General features: G+C 39.1%; 10 non-coding genes across 10 annotated transcripts; all 10 read right to left on the bottom strand.

The window, feature by feature from the left end:
* Positions 1-197: 197 nt before the first annotated feature.
* Positions 198-270, bottom strand: trnar-acg (transfer RNA arginine (anticodon ACG)). Its single transcript has one exon. It is a non-coding gene; the product is annotated as a tRNA-Arg (tRNA).
* Positions 271-789: 519 nt separating this feature from the next.
* Positions 790-862, bottom strand: trnar-acg (transfer RNA arginine (anticodon ACG)). The gene has a single exon. It is a non-coding gene; the product is annotated as a tRNA-Arg (tRNA).
* Positions 863-3,139: 2,277 nt separating this feature from the next.
* On the bottom strand, positions 3,140-3,212 carry trnar-acg (transfer RNA arginine (anticodon ACG)). Its single transcript has one exon. It is a non-coding gene; the product is annotated as a tRNA-Arg (tRNA).
* A 498-nt stretch (positions 3,213-3,710) lies between these two features.
* On the bottom strand, positions 3,711-3,783 carry trnar-acg (transfer RNA arginine (anticodon ACG)). The gene has a single exon. It is a non-coding gene; the product is annotated as a tRNA-Arg (tRNA).
* Positions 3,784-4,281: 498 nt separating this feature from the next.
* On the bottom strand, positions 4,282-4,354 carry trnah-aug (transfer RNA histidin (anticodon AUG)). The gene has a single exon. It is a non-coding gene; the product is annotated as a tRNA-His (tRNA).
* A 527-nt stretch (positions 4,355-4,881) lies between these two features.
* Positions 4,882-4,954, bottom strand: trnar-acg (transfer RNA arginine (anticodon ACG)). Its single transcript has one exon. It is a non-coding gene; the product is annotated as a tRNA-Arg (tRNA).
* Positions 4,955-6,594: 1,640 nt separating this feature from the next.
* Positions 6,595-6,667, bottom strand: trnar-acg (transfer RNA arginine (anticodon ACG)). The gene has a single exon. It is a non-coding gene; the product is annotated as a tRNA-Arg (tRNA).
* Positions 6,668-7,186: 519 nt separating this feature from the next.
* On the bottom strand, positions 7,187-7,259 carry trnar-acg (transfer RNA arginine (anticodon ACG)). Its single transcript has one exon. It is a non-coding gene; the product is annotated as a tRNA-Arg (tRNA).
* A 6,398-nt stretch (positions 7,260-13,657) lies between these two features.
* On the bottom strand, positions 13,658-13,730 carry trnar-acg (transfer RNA arginine (anticodon ACG)). The gene has a single exon. It is a non-coding gene; the product is annotated as a tRNA-Arg (tRNA).
* Positions 13,731-14,236: 506 nt separating this feature from the next.
* Positions 14,237-14,309, bottom strand: trnar-acg (transfer RNA arginine (anticodon ACG)). The gene has a single exon. It is a non-coding gene; the product is annotated as a tRNA-Arg (tRNA).
* Positions 14,310-14,589: the final 280 nt, after the last annotated feature.

Below are 14,589 nucleotides of genomic sequence, written 5' to 3'. Positions count from 1 at the left end.
CGTCTACAAACGTCATATAAAAGTCTAAAGCAAAGGAAAAAGTGAAATAGAATGATATCACCCCATATTATTACTTTTTCCTACCTCTATTGTTCTTTGTGAAACTCAAATGTCTACCCTGAGAGCAATTTGGTGTGGTGCATGTTATTCTTTGGAATAATAACCCAGCATTAGTTTCCAGGCATTTTATAATCTTTCGAGCTAGCCAGGAGTCGAACCTGGAATCTTCTGATCCGTAGTCAGACGCGTTATCCATTGCGCCACTAACCCACCAGTTTAAACACAGACCATCATTAAAATTTGTCCAATAAGAAAGGACGCAAGATTGAATGCGCCATATTCTTGCTTTAAAATTCTCATTCCAAGCCCATTTTTCTCATTGTGAAAGTCAAATGGCTGACCATAGCTAGGTATGAATATGGCGCATTCAATCTTGTTGGGGAAATGAGCTTTTCTTTTAGAATAAAAGAAAAGCTAATTTTTTTCGTGGCTTTTGTACTTCAGCTCCTTCCACTGAGTATTCTTACTCGGTGAGAACGAATACTCCCGATGGCTCGGACTTAGATTCTTCTCGCTTAGCAGACTTCTAACCCGTCTACAAACATCATATAAAAGTCTAAAGCAAATGAAAAAGTGAAATAGAATGATATCACCCCATAACATTTCTTGTTCCTACCTCTATTGTAATTTGTGAAACTCAAATGTCTACCCTGAGAGCAATTTTGTGTGGTGCATGTTATTCTTTGTAATAATAACCCATCATTAGTTTCCAGGCATTTTAAAAACTTTCGAGCTAGCCAGGAGTCGAACCTGGAATCTTCTGATCCGTAGTCAGACGCGTTATCCATTGCGCCACTAACCCACCTGTCTAAACACCGACCATCATTAAATTTTGTCCAATAAGAAAGGACGCAAGATTGAATGCGCCATATTCTTGCTTTAAAATTCTCATTCCAAGCCCATTTTTCTCATTGTGAAAGTCAAATGGCTGACCATATCTAGGTATGAATATGGCGCATTCAATCTTGTTGGGGAAATGAGCTTTTCTTTTAGAGTAAAAGAATAGCTAATTTCTTGCGTGTTTTTTGTGGCTTCTGCACTTCAGCTCCTTCCACTGAGTATTCGTACTCGGTGGGACAGAATACTCCCGATGGCTCGGACTTAGATACTTCTCGCTTAGCAGACTTCTAACACGTCTAAAACGTTATATGAAAGTCTAAAGCAAAGGAAAAAGTGAAATAGAATGATGTCACCCCATATAATTACTTGTTCCTACCTCTATAGTTCATTGTGAAACTCAAATGTCTACCCTGAGAGCAATTTGGAGTGGTGCATGTTATTCTTTGGAATAATAACCCAGCATTAGTTTCCAGGCATTTTAAAAAATTTCGAGCTAGCCAGGAGTCGAACATGGAATCTACTGATCCTTAGTCAGACACATTATCCATTGCGCCACTAGCCCACCTGTTTAAACACAGACCATCATTAAAATTTGTCCAATAAGAAAGGACGCAAGATTGAATGCGCCATATTCTTGCTTTAAAATTCTCATTCCAAGCCCATTTTTCTCATTGTGAAAGTCAAATGGCTGACCATATCTAGGTATGAATATGGCGCATTCAATCTTGTTGGGGAAATGAGCTTTTCTTTTAGAATAAAAGAATAGCTAATTTCTTTCGTGTTTTTTGTGGCTTCTGCACTTCAGCTCCTTCCACTGAGTATTCGTACTCGGTGGGACAGAATACTCCCGATGGCTCGGACTTAGATACTTCTCGCTTAGCAGACTTCTAACACGTCTAAAACGTTATATGAAAGTCTAAAGCAAAGGAAAAAGTGAAATAGAATGATGTCACCCCATTAAATTCCTTGTTCCTTCCTCTATTGTTCATTGTGAAACTCAAATGTCTACCCTGAGAGCAATTTGGTGTGGTGCATGTTATTCTTTGGAATAATAACCCAGCATTAGTTTCCAGGCATTTTAAAATCTATCGAGCAAGCCAGGAGTCGAACCTTGAATCTTCTGATCCGTAGTCAGACGCGTTATCCATTGCGCCACTAGCCCACCTGTATAAACACAGACCATCATTAAAATTCGTCCAATAAGAAAGGACGCTTGCTTTAAAATTCTCATTCCAAGCCCATTTTTCTCATTGTGAAAGTCAAATGGCTGACCATAGCTAGGTATGAATATGGCGCATTCAATCTTGTTGGGGAAATGAGCTTTTCTTTTAGAATAAAAGAATAGCTAATTTCTTTCGTGTTTTTTGTGGCTTCTGCACTTCAGCTCCTTCCACTGAGTATTTGTACTCGGTGGGACAGAATACTCCCGATGGCTCGGACATAGATACTTCTCGCTTAGCAGACTTCTAACACGTCTAAAACGTTATATGAAAGTCTAAAGGAAAGGAAAAAGTGAAATAGAATGATATCACCCCATTAAATTCCTTGTTCCTACCTCTATTGTTCATTGTGAAACTCAAATGTCTACCCTGAGAGCAATTTGGTGTGGTGCATGTTATTCTTTGGAATAATAACCCAGCATTAGTTTCCAGGCATTTTAAAATCTTTCGAGCTAGCCAGGAGTCGAACCTGGAATCTTCTGATCCGTAGTCAGACGCGTTATCCATTGTGCCACTAACCCACCTGAATAAACACAGACCATCATTAAAATTCGTCCAATAAGAAAGGACGCTTGCTTTAAAATTCTCATTCCAAGCCCATTTTTCTCATTGTGAAAGTCAAATGGCTGACCATAGCTAGGTATGAATATGGCGCATTCAATCTTGTTGGCGAAATGAGCTTTTCTTTTAGAATGAAAGAAAAGCTAATTTTTTTCGTGGCTTTTGTACTTCAACTCCTTCCACTGAGTATTCTTACTCGGTGAGAACGAATACTCCCGATGGCTCGGACTTAGATTCAACTCGCTTAGCAGACTTCTAACCCGTCTACAAACGTCATATAAAAGTCTAAAGCAAAGGAAAAAGTGAAATAGAATGATATCACCCCATATAATTACTTGTTCCTACCTCTATAGTTCATTGGGAAACTCAAATGTCTACCCTGAGAGCAATTTGGAGTGGTGCATGTTATTCTTTGGAATAATAACCCAGCATTAGTTTCCAGGCATTTTAAAATATTTCGAGCTAGCCAGGAGTCGAACCTGGAATCTTCTGATCCGTAGTCAGACGCGTTATCCATTGCGCCACTAGCCCACCTGTTTAAACACAGACCATCATTCAAATTCGTCCAATAAGAAAGGACGCTTGCTTTAAAATTCTCATTCCAAGCTAATTTTTCTCATTGTGAAAGTCAAATGGCTGACCATAGCTAGGTATGAATATGGCACATTCAATCTTGTTGGGGAAATGAGCTTTTCTTTTAGAATAAAAGAAAAGCTAATTTTTTTCGTGGCTTTTGTACTTCAGCTCCTTCCACTGAGTATTCTTACTCGGTGAGAACGAATACTCCCGATGGCTCGGACTTAGGTTCTTCTCGCTTAGCAGACTTCTAACCCGTCTACAAACGTCATATAAAAGTCTAAAGCAAATGAAAAAGTGAAATAGAATTATATCACCCCATATAATTACTTGTTCCTACCTCTATAGTTCATTGTGAAACTCAAATGTCTACCCTGAGAGCAATTTGGAGTGGTGCATGTTATTCTTTGGAATAATAACCCAGCATTAGTTTCCAGGCATTTTAAAATATTTCGAGCTAGCCAGGAGTCGAACCTGGAATCTTCTGATCCGTAGTCAGACGCGTTATCCATTGCGCCACTAGCCCACCTGTTTAAACACAGACCATCATTAAAATTCGTCCAATAAGAAAGGACGCTTGCTTTAAAATTCTCATTCCAAGCTAATTTTTCTCATTGTGAAAGTCAAATGGCTGACCATAGCTAGGTATGAATATGGCGCATTCAATCTTGTTGGGGAAATGAGCTTTTCTTTTAGAATAAAAGAAAAGCAAATTTTTTTCGTGGCTTTTGTACTTCAGCTCCTTCCACTGAGTATTCTTACTCGGTGAGAACGAATACTCCCGATGGCTCGGACTTAGATTCTTCTCGCTTAGCAGACTTCTAACCCGTCTACAAACATCATATAAAAGTCTAAAGCAAATGAAAAAGTGAAATAGAATGATATCACCCCATAACATTTCTTGTTCCTACCTCTATTGTTCTCTGTGAAACTCAAATGTCTACCCTGAGAGCAATTTTGTGTGGTGCATGTTATTCTTTGTAATAATAACCCAGCATTAGTTTCCACGCATTTTAAAATCTTTCGAGCTAGCCAGGAGTCGAACCTGGAATCTTCTGATCCATAGTCAGACACGTTATCCATTGCGCCACTAACCCACCTATCTAAACACAGACCATCATTAAAATTTGTCCAATAAGAAAGGACGCAAGATTGAATGCGCCATATTCTTGCTTTAAAATTCTCATTCCAAGCCCATTTTTCTCATTGTGAAAGTCAAATGGCTGACCATATCTAGGTATGAATATGGCGCATTCAATCTTGTTGGGGAAATGAGCTTTTCTTTTAGAATAAAAGAATAGCTAATTTCTTTCGTGTTTTTTGTGGCTTCTGCACTTCAGCTCCTTCCACTGAGTATTCGTACTCGGTGGGACAGAATACTCCCGATGGCTCGGACTTAGATACTTCTCGCTTAGCAGACTTCTAACACGTCTAAAACGTTATATGAAAGTCTAAAGCAAAGGAAAAAGTGAAATAGAATGATGTCACCCCATTAAATTCCTTGTTCCTTCCTCTATTGTTCATTGTGAAACTCAAATGTCTACCCTGAGGGCAATTTGGTGTGGTGCATGTTATTCTTTGGAATAATAACCCAGCATTAGTTTCCAGGCACTTTAAAATATTTCGAGCTAGCCAGGAGTCGAACCTGGAATCTTCTGATCCGTAGTCAGACGCGTTATCCATTGCGCCACTAACCCACCTGTATAAACCCAGACCATCATTAAAATTCGTCCAATAAGAAAGGACGCTTGCTTTAAAATTCTCATTCCAAGCCCATTTTTCTCATTGTGAAAGTCAAATGGCTGACCATAGCTAGGTATGAATATGGCGCATTCAATCTTGTTGGGGAAATGAGCTTTTCTTTTAGAATAAAAGAAAGGCTAATTTTTTTCGTGGCTTTTGTACTTCAGCTCCTTCCACTGAGTATTCTTACTCGGTGAGAACGAATGCTCCCGATGGCTCGGACTTAGGTTCTTCTCGCTTAGCAGACTTCTAACCCGTCTACAAACGTCATATAAAAGTCTAAAGCAAATGAAAAAGTGAAATAGAATGATATCACCCCATATAATTACTTGTTCCTACCTCTATAGTTCATTGTGAAACTCAAATATCTACCCTGAGAGCAATTTGGAGTGGTGCATGTTATTCTTTGGAATAATAACCCAGCATTAGTTTCCAGGCATTTTAAAATCTTTCGAGCCAGCCAGGAGTCGAACCTGGAATCTTCTGATCCGTAGTCAGACGCGTTATCCATTGCGCCACTAGCCCACCTGTGTAAACACAGACCATCATTAAAATTCGTCCAATAAGAAAGGACGCTTGCTTTAAAATTCTCATTCCAAGCTAATTTTTCTCATTGTGAAAGTCAAATGGCTGACCATAGCTAGGTATGAATATGGCGCATTCAATCTTGTTGGGGAAATGAGCTTTTCTTTTAGAATAAAAGAAAAGCAAATTTTTTTCGTGGCTTTTGTACTTCAGCTCCTTCCACTGGGTATTCTTACTCGGTGAGAACGAATACTCCCGATGGCTCGGACTTAGATTCTTCTCGCTTAGCAGACTTCTAACCCGTCTACAAACATCATATAAAAGTCTAAAGCAAATGAAAAAGTGAAATAGAATGATATCACCCCATAACATTTCTTGTTCCTACCTCTATTGTTCTTTGTGAAACTCAAATGTCTACCCTGAGAGCAATTTTGTGTGGTGCATGTTATTCTTTGGAATAATAACCCAGCATTAGTTTCCAGGCATTTTAAAATCTTTCGAGCTAGCCAGGAGTCGAACATGGAATCTACTGATCCTTAGTCAGACACATTATCCATTGCGCCACTAGCCCACCTGTTTAAACACAGACCATCATTAAAATTCGACCAATAAGAAAGGACGCTTGCTTTAAAATTCTCATTCCAAGCTAATTTTTCTCATTGTGAAAGTCAAATGGCTGACCATAGCTAGGTATGAAAATGGCGCATTCAATCTTGTTGGCGAAATGAGCTTTTCTTTTAGAATGAAAGAAAAGCTAATTTTTTTCGTGGCTTTTGTACTTCAGCTCCTTCCACTGAGTATTCTTACTCGGTGAGAACGAATACTCCCGATGGCTCGGACTTAGATTCAACTCGCTTAGCAGACTTCTAACCCGTCTACAAACGTCATATAAAAGTCTAAAGCAAAGGAAAAAGTGAAATAGAATGATATCACCCCATATTATTACTTTTTCCTACCTCTATTGTTCTTTGTGAAACTCAAATGTCTACCCTGAGAGCAATTTGGTGTGGTGCATGTTATTCTTTGGAATAATAACCCAGCATTAGTTTCCAGGCATTTTATAATCTTTCGAGCTAGCCAGGAGTCGAACCTGGAATCTTCTGATCCGTAGTCAGACGCGTTATCCATTGCGCCACTAACCCACCAGTTTAAACACAGACCATCATTAAAATTTGTCCAATAAGAAAGGACGCAAGATTGAATGCGCCATATTCTTGCTTTAAAATTCTCATTCCAAGCCCATTTTTCTCATTGTGAAAGTCAAATGGCTGACCATAGCTAGGTATGAATATGGCGCATTCAATCTTGTTGGGGAAATGAGCTTTTCTTTTAGAATAAAAGAAAAGCTAATTTTTTTCGTGGCTTTTGTACTTCAGCTCCTTCCACTGAGTATTCTTACTCGGTGAGAACGAATACTCCCGATGGCTCGGACTTAGATTCTTCTCCCTTAGCAGACTTCTAACCCGTCTACAAACATCATATAAAAGTCTAAAGCAAATGAAAAAGTGAAATAGAATGATATCACCCCATAACATTTCTTGTTCCTACCTCTATTGTAATTTGTGAAACTCAAATGTCTACCCTGAGAGCAATTTTGTGTGGTGCATGTTATTCTTTGTAATAATAACCCATCATTAGTTTCCAGGCATTTTAAAAACTTTCGAGCTAGCCAGGAGTCGAACCTGGAATCTTCTGATCCGTAGTCAGACGCGTTATCCATTGCGCCACTAACCCACCTGTCTAAACACCGACCATCATTAAATTTTGTCCAATAAGAAAGGACGCAAGATTGAATGCGCCATATTCTTGCTTTAAAATTCTCATTCCAAGCCCATTTTTCTCATTGTGAAAGTCAAATGGCTGACCATATCTAGGTATGAATATGGCGCATTCAATCTTGTTGGGGAAATGAGCTTTTCTTTTAGAGTAAAAGAATAGCTAATTTCTTGCGTGTTTTTTGTGGCTTCTGCACTTCAGCTCCTTCCACTGAGTATTCGTACTCGGTGGGACAGAATACTCCCGATGGCTCGGACTTAGATACTTCTCGCTTAGCAGACTTCTAACACGTCTAAAACGTTATATGAAAGTCTAAAGCAAAGGAAAAAGTGAAATAGAATGATGTCACCCCATATAATTACTTGTTCCTACCTCTATAGTTCATTGTGAAACTCAAATGTCTACCCTGAGAGCAATTTGGAGTGGTGCATGTTATTCTTTGGAATAATAACCCAGCATTAGTTTCCAGGCATTTTAAAATCTTTCGAGCTAGCCAGGAGTCGAACATGGAATCTACTGATCCTTAGTCAGACACATTATCCATTGCGCCACTAGCCCACCTGTTTAAACAAAGACCATCATTAAAATTTGTCCAATAAGAAAGGACGCAAGATTGAATGCGCCATATTCTTGCTTTAAAATTCTCATTCCAAGCCCATTTTTCTCATTGTGAAAGTCAAATGGCTGACCATATCTAGGTATGAATATGGCGCATTCAATCTTGTTGGGGAAATGAGCTTTTCTTTTAGAGTAAAAGAATAGCTAATTTCTTGCGTGTTTTTTGTGGCTTCTGCACTTCAGCTCCTTCCACTGAGTATTCGTACTCGGTGGGACAGAATACTCCCGATGGCTCGGACTTAGATACTTCTCGCTTAGCAGACTTCTAACACGTCTAAAACGTTATATGAAAGTCTAAAGCAAAGGAAAAAGTGAAATAGAATGATGTCACCCCATATAATTACTTGTTCCTACCTCTATAGTTCATTGTGAAACTCAAATGTCTACCCTGAGAGCAATTTGGAGTGGTGCATGTTATTCTTTGGAATAATAACCCAGCATTAGTTTCCAGGCATTTTAAAATCTTTCGAGCTAGCCAGGAGTCGAACATGGAATCTACTGAACCTTAGTCAGACACATTATCCATTGCGCCACTAGCCCACCTGTTTAAACACAGACCATCATTAAAATTTGTCCAATAAGAAAGGACGCAAGATTGAATGCGCCATATTCTTGCTTTAAAATTCTCATTCCAAGCCCATTTTTCTCATTGTGAAAGTCAAATGGCTGACCATATCTAGGTATGAATATGGCGCATTCAATCTTGTTGGGGAAATGAGCTTTTCTTTTAGAATAAAAGAATAGCTAATTTCTTTCGTGTTTTTTGTGGCTTCTGCACTTCAGCTCCTTCCACTGAGTATTCGTACTCGGTGGGACAGAATACTCCCGATGGCTCGGACTTAGATACTTCTCGCTTAGCAGACTTCTAACACGTCTAAAACGTTATATGAAAGTCTAAAGCAAAGGAAAAAGTGAAATAGAATGATGTCACCCCATTAAATTCCTTGTTCCTTCCTCTATTGTTCATTGTGAAACTCAAATGTCTACCCTGAGAGCAATTTGGTGTGGTGCATGTTATTCTTTGGAATAATAACCCAGCATTAGTTTCCAGGCATTTTAAAATCTATCGAGCAAGCCAGGAGTCGAACCTTGAATCTTCTGATCCGTAGTCAGACGCGTTATCCATTGCGCCACTAGCCCACCTGTATAAACACAGACCATCATTAAAATTCGTCCAATAAGAAAGGACGCTTGCTTTAAAATTCTCATTCCAAGCCCATTTTTCTCATTGTGAAAGTCAAATGGCTGACCATAGCTAGGTATGAATATGGCGCATTCAATCTTGTTGGGGAAATGAGCTTTTCTTTTAGAATAAAAGAATAGCTAATTTCTTTCGTGTTTTTTGTGGCTTCTGCACTTCAGCTCCTTCCACTGAGTATTTGTACTCGGTGGGACAGAATACTCCCGATGGCTCGGACATAGATACTTCTCGCTTAGCAGACTTCTAACACGTCTAAAACGTTATATGAAAGTCTAAAGGAAAGGAAAAAGTGAAATAGAATGATATCACCCCATTAAATTCCTTGTTCCTACCTCTATTGTTCATTGTGAAACTCAAATGTCTACCCTGAGAGCAATTTGGTGTGGTGCATGTTATTCTTTGGAATAATAACCCAGCATTAGTTTCCAGGCATTTTAAAATATTTCGAGCTAGCCAGGAGTCGAACCTTGAATCTTCTGATCCGTAGTCAGACGCGTTATCCATTGTGCCACTAACCCACCTGAATAAACACAGACCATCATTAAAATTCGTCCAATAAGAAAGGACGCTTGCTTTAAAATTCTCATTCCAAGCCCATTTTTCTCATTGTGAAAGTCAAATGGCTGACCATAGCTAGGTATGAATATGGCGCATTCAATCTTGTTGGCGAAATGAGCTTTTCTTTTAGAATAAAAGAAAAGCTAATTTTTTTCGTGGCTTTTGTACTTCAGCTCCTTCCACTGAGTATTCTTACTCGGTGAGAACGAATACTCCCGATGGCTCGGACTTAGATTTTTCTCGCTTAGCAGACTTCTAACCCGTCTACAAACGTCATATAAAAGTCTAAAGCAAATGAAAAAGTGAAATAGAATGATATCACCCCATAACATTTCTTGTTCCTACCTCTATTGTAATTTGTGAAACTCAAATGTCTACCCTGAGAGCAATTTTGTGTGGTGCATGTTATTCTTTGTAATAATAACCCAGCATTAGTTTCCAGGCATTTTAAAATCTTTCGAGCTAGCCAGGAGTCGAACCTGGAATCTTCTGATCCGTATTCAGACGCGTTATCCATTGCGCCACTAACCCACCTGAATAAACACTGACCATCATTAAAATTCGTCCAATAAGAAAGGACGCTTGCTTTAAAATTCTCATTCCAAGTCCATTTTTCTCATTGTGAAAGTCAAATGGCTGACCATAGCTAGGTATGAATATGGCGCATTCAATCTTGTTGGGGAAATTAGCTTTTCTTTTAGAATAAAAGAAAAGCTAATTTTTTTCGTGGCTTTTGTACTTCAGCTCCTTCCACTGAGTATTCTTACTCGGTGAGAACGAATACTCCCGATGGCTCGGACTTAGGTTCTTCTCGCTTAGCAGACTTCTAACCCGTCTACAAACGTCATATAAAAGTCTAAAGCAAATGAAAAAGTGAAATAGAATGATATCACCCCATATAATTACTTGTTCCTACCTCTATAGTTCATTGTGAAACTCAAATGTCTACCCTGAGAGCAATTTGGTGTGGTGCATGTTATTCTTTGGAATAATAACCCAGCATTAGTTTCCAGGCATTTTAAAATCTTGCGAGCTAGCCAGGAGTCGAACCTGGAATCTTCTGATCCGTATTCAGACGCGTTATCCATTGCGCCACTAACCCACCTGTCTAAACAGCGACCATCATTAAAATTTGTCCAATAAGAAAGGACGCAAGATTGAATGCGCCATATTCTTGCTTTAAAATTCTCATTCCAAGCCCATTTTTCTCATTGTGAAAGTCAAATGGCTGACCATATCTAGGTATGAATATGGCGCATTCAATCTTGTTGGGGAAATGAGCTTTTCTTTTAGAATAAAAGAATAGCTAATTTCTTGCGTGTTTTTTGTGGCTTCTGCACTTCAGCTCCTTCCACTGAGTATTCGTACTCGGTGGGACAGAATACTCCCGATGGCTCGGACTTAGATACTTCTCGCTCAGCAGACTTCTAACACGTCTAAAACGTTATATGAAAGTCTAAAGCAAAGGAAAAAGTGAAATGGAATGCTGTCAACCCATATAATTACTTGTTCCTACCGCTATAGTTCATTGTGAAACTCAAATGTCTACCCTGAGAGCAATTTGGAGTGGTGCATGTTATTCTTTGGAATAATAACCCAGCATTAGTTTCCAGGCATTTTAATATCTTTCGAGCTAGCCAGGAGTCGAACATGGAATCTTCTGATCCTTAGTCAGACACATTATCCATTGCGCCACTAGCCCACCTGTTTAAACACAGACCATCATTGAAATTCGTCCAATAAGAAAGGACGCTTGCTTTAAAATTCTCATTCCAAGCCCATTTTTCTCATTGTGAAAGTCAAATGGCTGACCATAGCTAGGTATGAAAATGGCGCATTCAATCTTGTTGGCGAAATGAGCTTTTCTTTTAGAATGAAAGAAAAGCTAATTTTTTTCGTGGCTTTTGTACTTCAGCTCCTTCCACTGAGTATTCTTACTCGGTGAGAACGAATACTCCCGATGGCTCGGACTTAGATTCAACTCGCTTAGCAGACTTCTAACCCGTCTACAAACGTCATATAAAAGTCTAAAGCAAAGGAAAAAGTGAAATAGAATGATATCACCCCATATAATTATTTGTTCCTACCTCTATAGTTCATTGTGAAACTCAAATGTCTACCCTGAGAGCAATTTGGAGTGGTGCATGTTATTCTTTGGAATAATAACCCAGCATTAGTTTCCAGGCATTTTAAAATCTTTCGAGCTAGCCAGGAGTCGAACATGGAATCTACTGATCCTTAGTCAGACACATTATCCATTGCGCCACTAGCCCACCTGTTTAAACACAGACCATCATTAAAATTTGTCCAATAAGAAAGGACGCAAGATTGAATGCGCCATATTCTTGCTTTAAAATTCTCATTCCAAGCCCATTTTTCTCATTGTGAAAGTCAAATGGCTGACCATATCTAGGTATGAATATGGCGCATTCAATCTTGTTGGGGAAATGAGCTTTTCTTTTAGAGTAAAAGAATAGCTAATTTCTTGCGTGTTTTTTGTGGCTTCTGCACTTCAGCTCCTTCCACTGAGTATTCGTACTCGGTGGGACAGAATACTCCCGATGGCTCGGACTTAGATACTTCTCGCTTAGCAGACTTCTAACACGTCTAAAACGTTATATGAAAGTCTAAAGCAAAGGAAAAAGTGAAATAGAATGATGTCACCCCATATAATTACTTGTTCCTACCTCTATAGTTCATTGTGAAACTCAAATGTCTACCCTGAGAGCAATTTGGAGTGGTGCATGTTATTCTTTGGAATAATAACCCAGCATTAGTTTCCAGGCATTTTAAAATCTTTCGAGCTAGCCAGGAGTCTAACATGGAATCTACTGATCCTTAGTCAGACACATTATCCATTGCGCCACTAGCCCACCTGTTTAAACACAGACCATCATTAAAATTTGTCCAATAAGAAAGGACGCAAGATTGAATGCGCCATATTCTTGCTTTAAAATTCTCATTCCAAGCCCATTTTTCTCATTGTGAAAGTCAAATGGCTGACCATATCTAGGTATGAATATGGCGCATTCAATCTTGTTGGGGAAATGAGCTTTTCTTTTAGAATAAAAGAATAGCTAATTTCTTTCGTGTTTTTTGTGGCTTCTGCACTTCAGCTCCTTCCACTGAGTATTCGTACTCGGTGGGACAGAATACTCCCGATGGCTCGGACTTAGATACTTCTCGCTTAGCAGACTTCTAACACGTCTAAAACGTTATATGAAAGTCTAAAGCAAAGGAAAAAGTGAAATAGAATGATGTCACCCCATTAAATTCCTTGTTCCTTCCTCTATTGTTCATTGTGAAACTCAAATGTCTACCCTGAGAGCAATTTGGTGTGGTGCATGTTATTCTTTGGAATAATAACCCAGCATTAGTTTCCAGGCATTTTAAAATCTTTCGAGCAAGCCAGGAGTCGAACCTGAAATCTTCTGATCCGTAGTCAGACGCGTTATCCATTGCGCCACTAGCCCACCTGTATAAACACAGACCATCATTAAAATTCGTCCAATAAGAAAGGACGCTTGCTTTAAAATTCTCATTCCAAGCCCATTTTTCTCATTGTGAAAGTCAAATGGCTGACCATAGCTAGGTATGAATATGGCGCATTCAATCTTGTTGGGGAAATGAGCTTTTCTTTTAGAATAAAAGAATAGCTAATTTCTTGCGTGTTTTTTGTGGCTTCTGCACTTCAGCTCCTTCCACTGAGTATTCGTACTCGGTGGGACAGAATACTCCCGATGGCTCGGACTTAGATACTTCTCGCTCAGCAGACTTCTAACACGTCTAAAACGTTATATGAAAGTCTAAAGCAAAGGAAAAAGTGAAATAGAATGATGTCACCCCATATAATTACTTGTTCCTACCTCTATAGTTCATTGTGAAACTCAAATGTCTACCCTGAGAGCAATTTGGAGTGGTGCATGTTATTCTTTGGAATAATAACCCAGCATTAGTTCCCAGGCATTTTAAAATATTTCGAGCTAGCCAGGAGTCGAACCTGGAATCTTCTGATCCGTAGTCAGACGCGTTATCCATTGCGCCACTAGCCCACCTGTATAAACACAGACCATCATTAAAATTCGTCCAATAAGAAAGTTCGCTTGCTTTAAAATTCTCATTCCAAGCCCATTTTTCTCATTGTGAAAGTCAAATGGCTGACCATAGCTAGGTATGAATATGGCGCATTCAATCTTGTTGGGGAAATGAGCTTTTCTTTTAGAATAAAAGAATAGCTAATTTCTTTCGTGTTTTTTGTGGCTTCTGCACTTCAGCTCCTTCCACTGAGTATTTGTACTCGGTGGGACAGAATACTCCCGATGGCTCGGACATAGATACTTCTCGCTTAGCAGACTTCTAACACGTCTAAAACGTTATATGAAAGTCTAAAGGAAAGGAAAAAGTGAAATAGAATGATATCACCCCATTAAATTCCTTGTTCCTACCTCTATTGTTCATTGTGAAACTCAAATGTCTACCCTGAGAGCAATTTGGTGTGGTGCATGTTATTCTTTGGAATAATAACCCAGCATTAGTTTCCAGGCATTTTAAAATATTTCGAGCTAGCCAGGAGTCGAACCTGGAATCTTCTGATCCGTAGTCAGACGCGTTATCCATTGCGCCACTAACCCACCTTTATAAACACAGACCATCATTAAAATTCGTCCAATAAGAAAGGACGCTTGCTTTAAAATTCTCATTCCAAGCCCATTTTTCTCATTGTGAAAGTCAAATGGCTGACCATAGCTAGGTATGAATATAGCGCATTCAATCTTGTTGGGGAAATGAGCTTTTCTTTTAGAATAAAAGAAAAGCTAATTTTTTTCGTGGCTTTTGTACTTCAGCTCCTTCCACTGAGTATTCTTACTCGGTGAGAACGAATACTCCCGATGGCTCGGACTTAGATTCTTC

This window comes from Gadus macrocephalus, chromosome 5 (genome assembly GCF_031168955.1).
Source record: "Gadus macrocephalus chromosome 5, ASM3116895v1".
Taxonomy (NCBI): domain Eukaryota; kingdom Metazoa; phylum Chordata; class Actinopteri; order Gadiformes; family Gadidae; genus Gadus; species Gadus macrocephalus.
The sequence above is the reverse complement of the archived record's forward strand: the minus strand, read 5'-3'. Positions and strand labels throughout refer to the sequence as shown.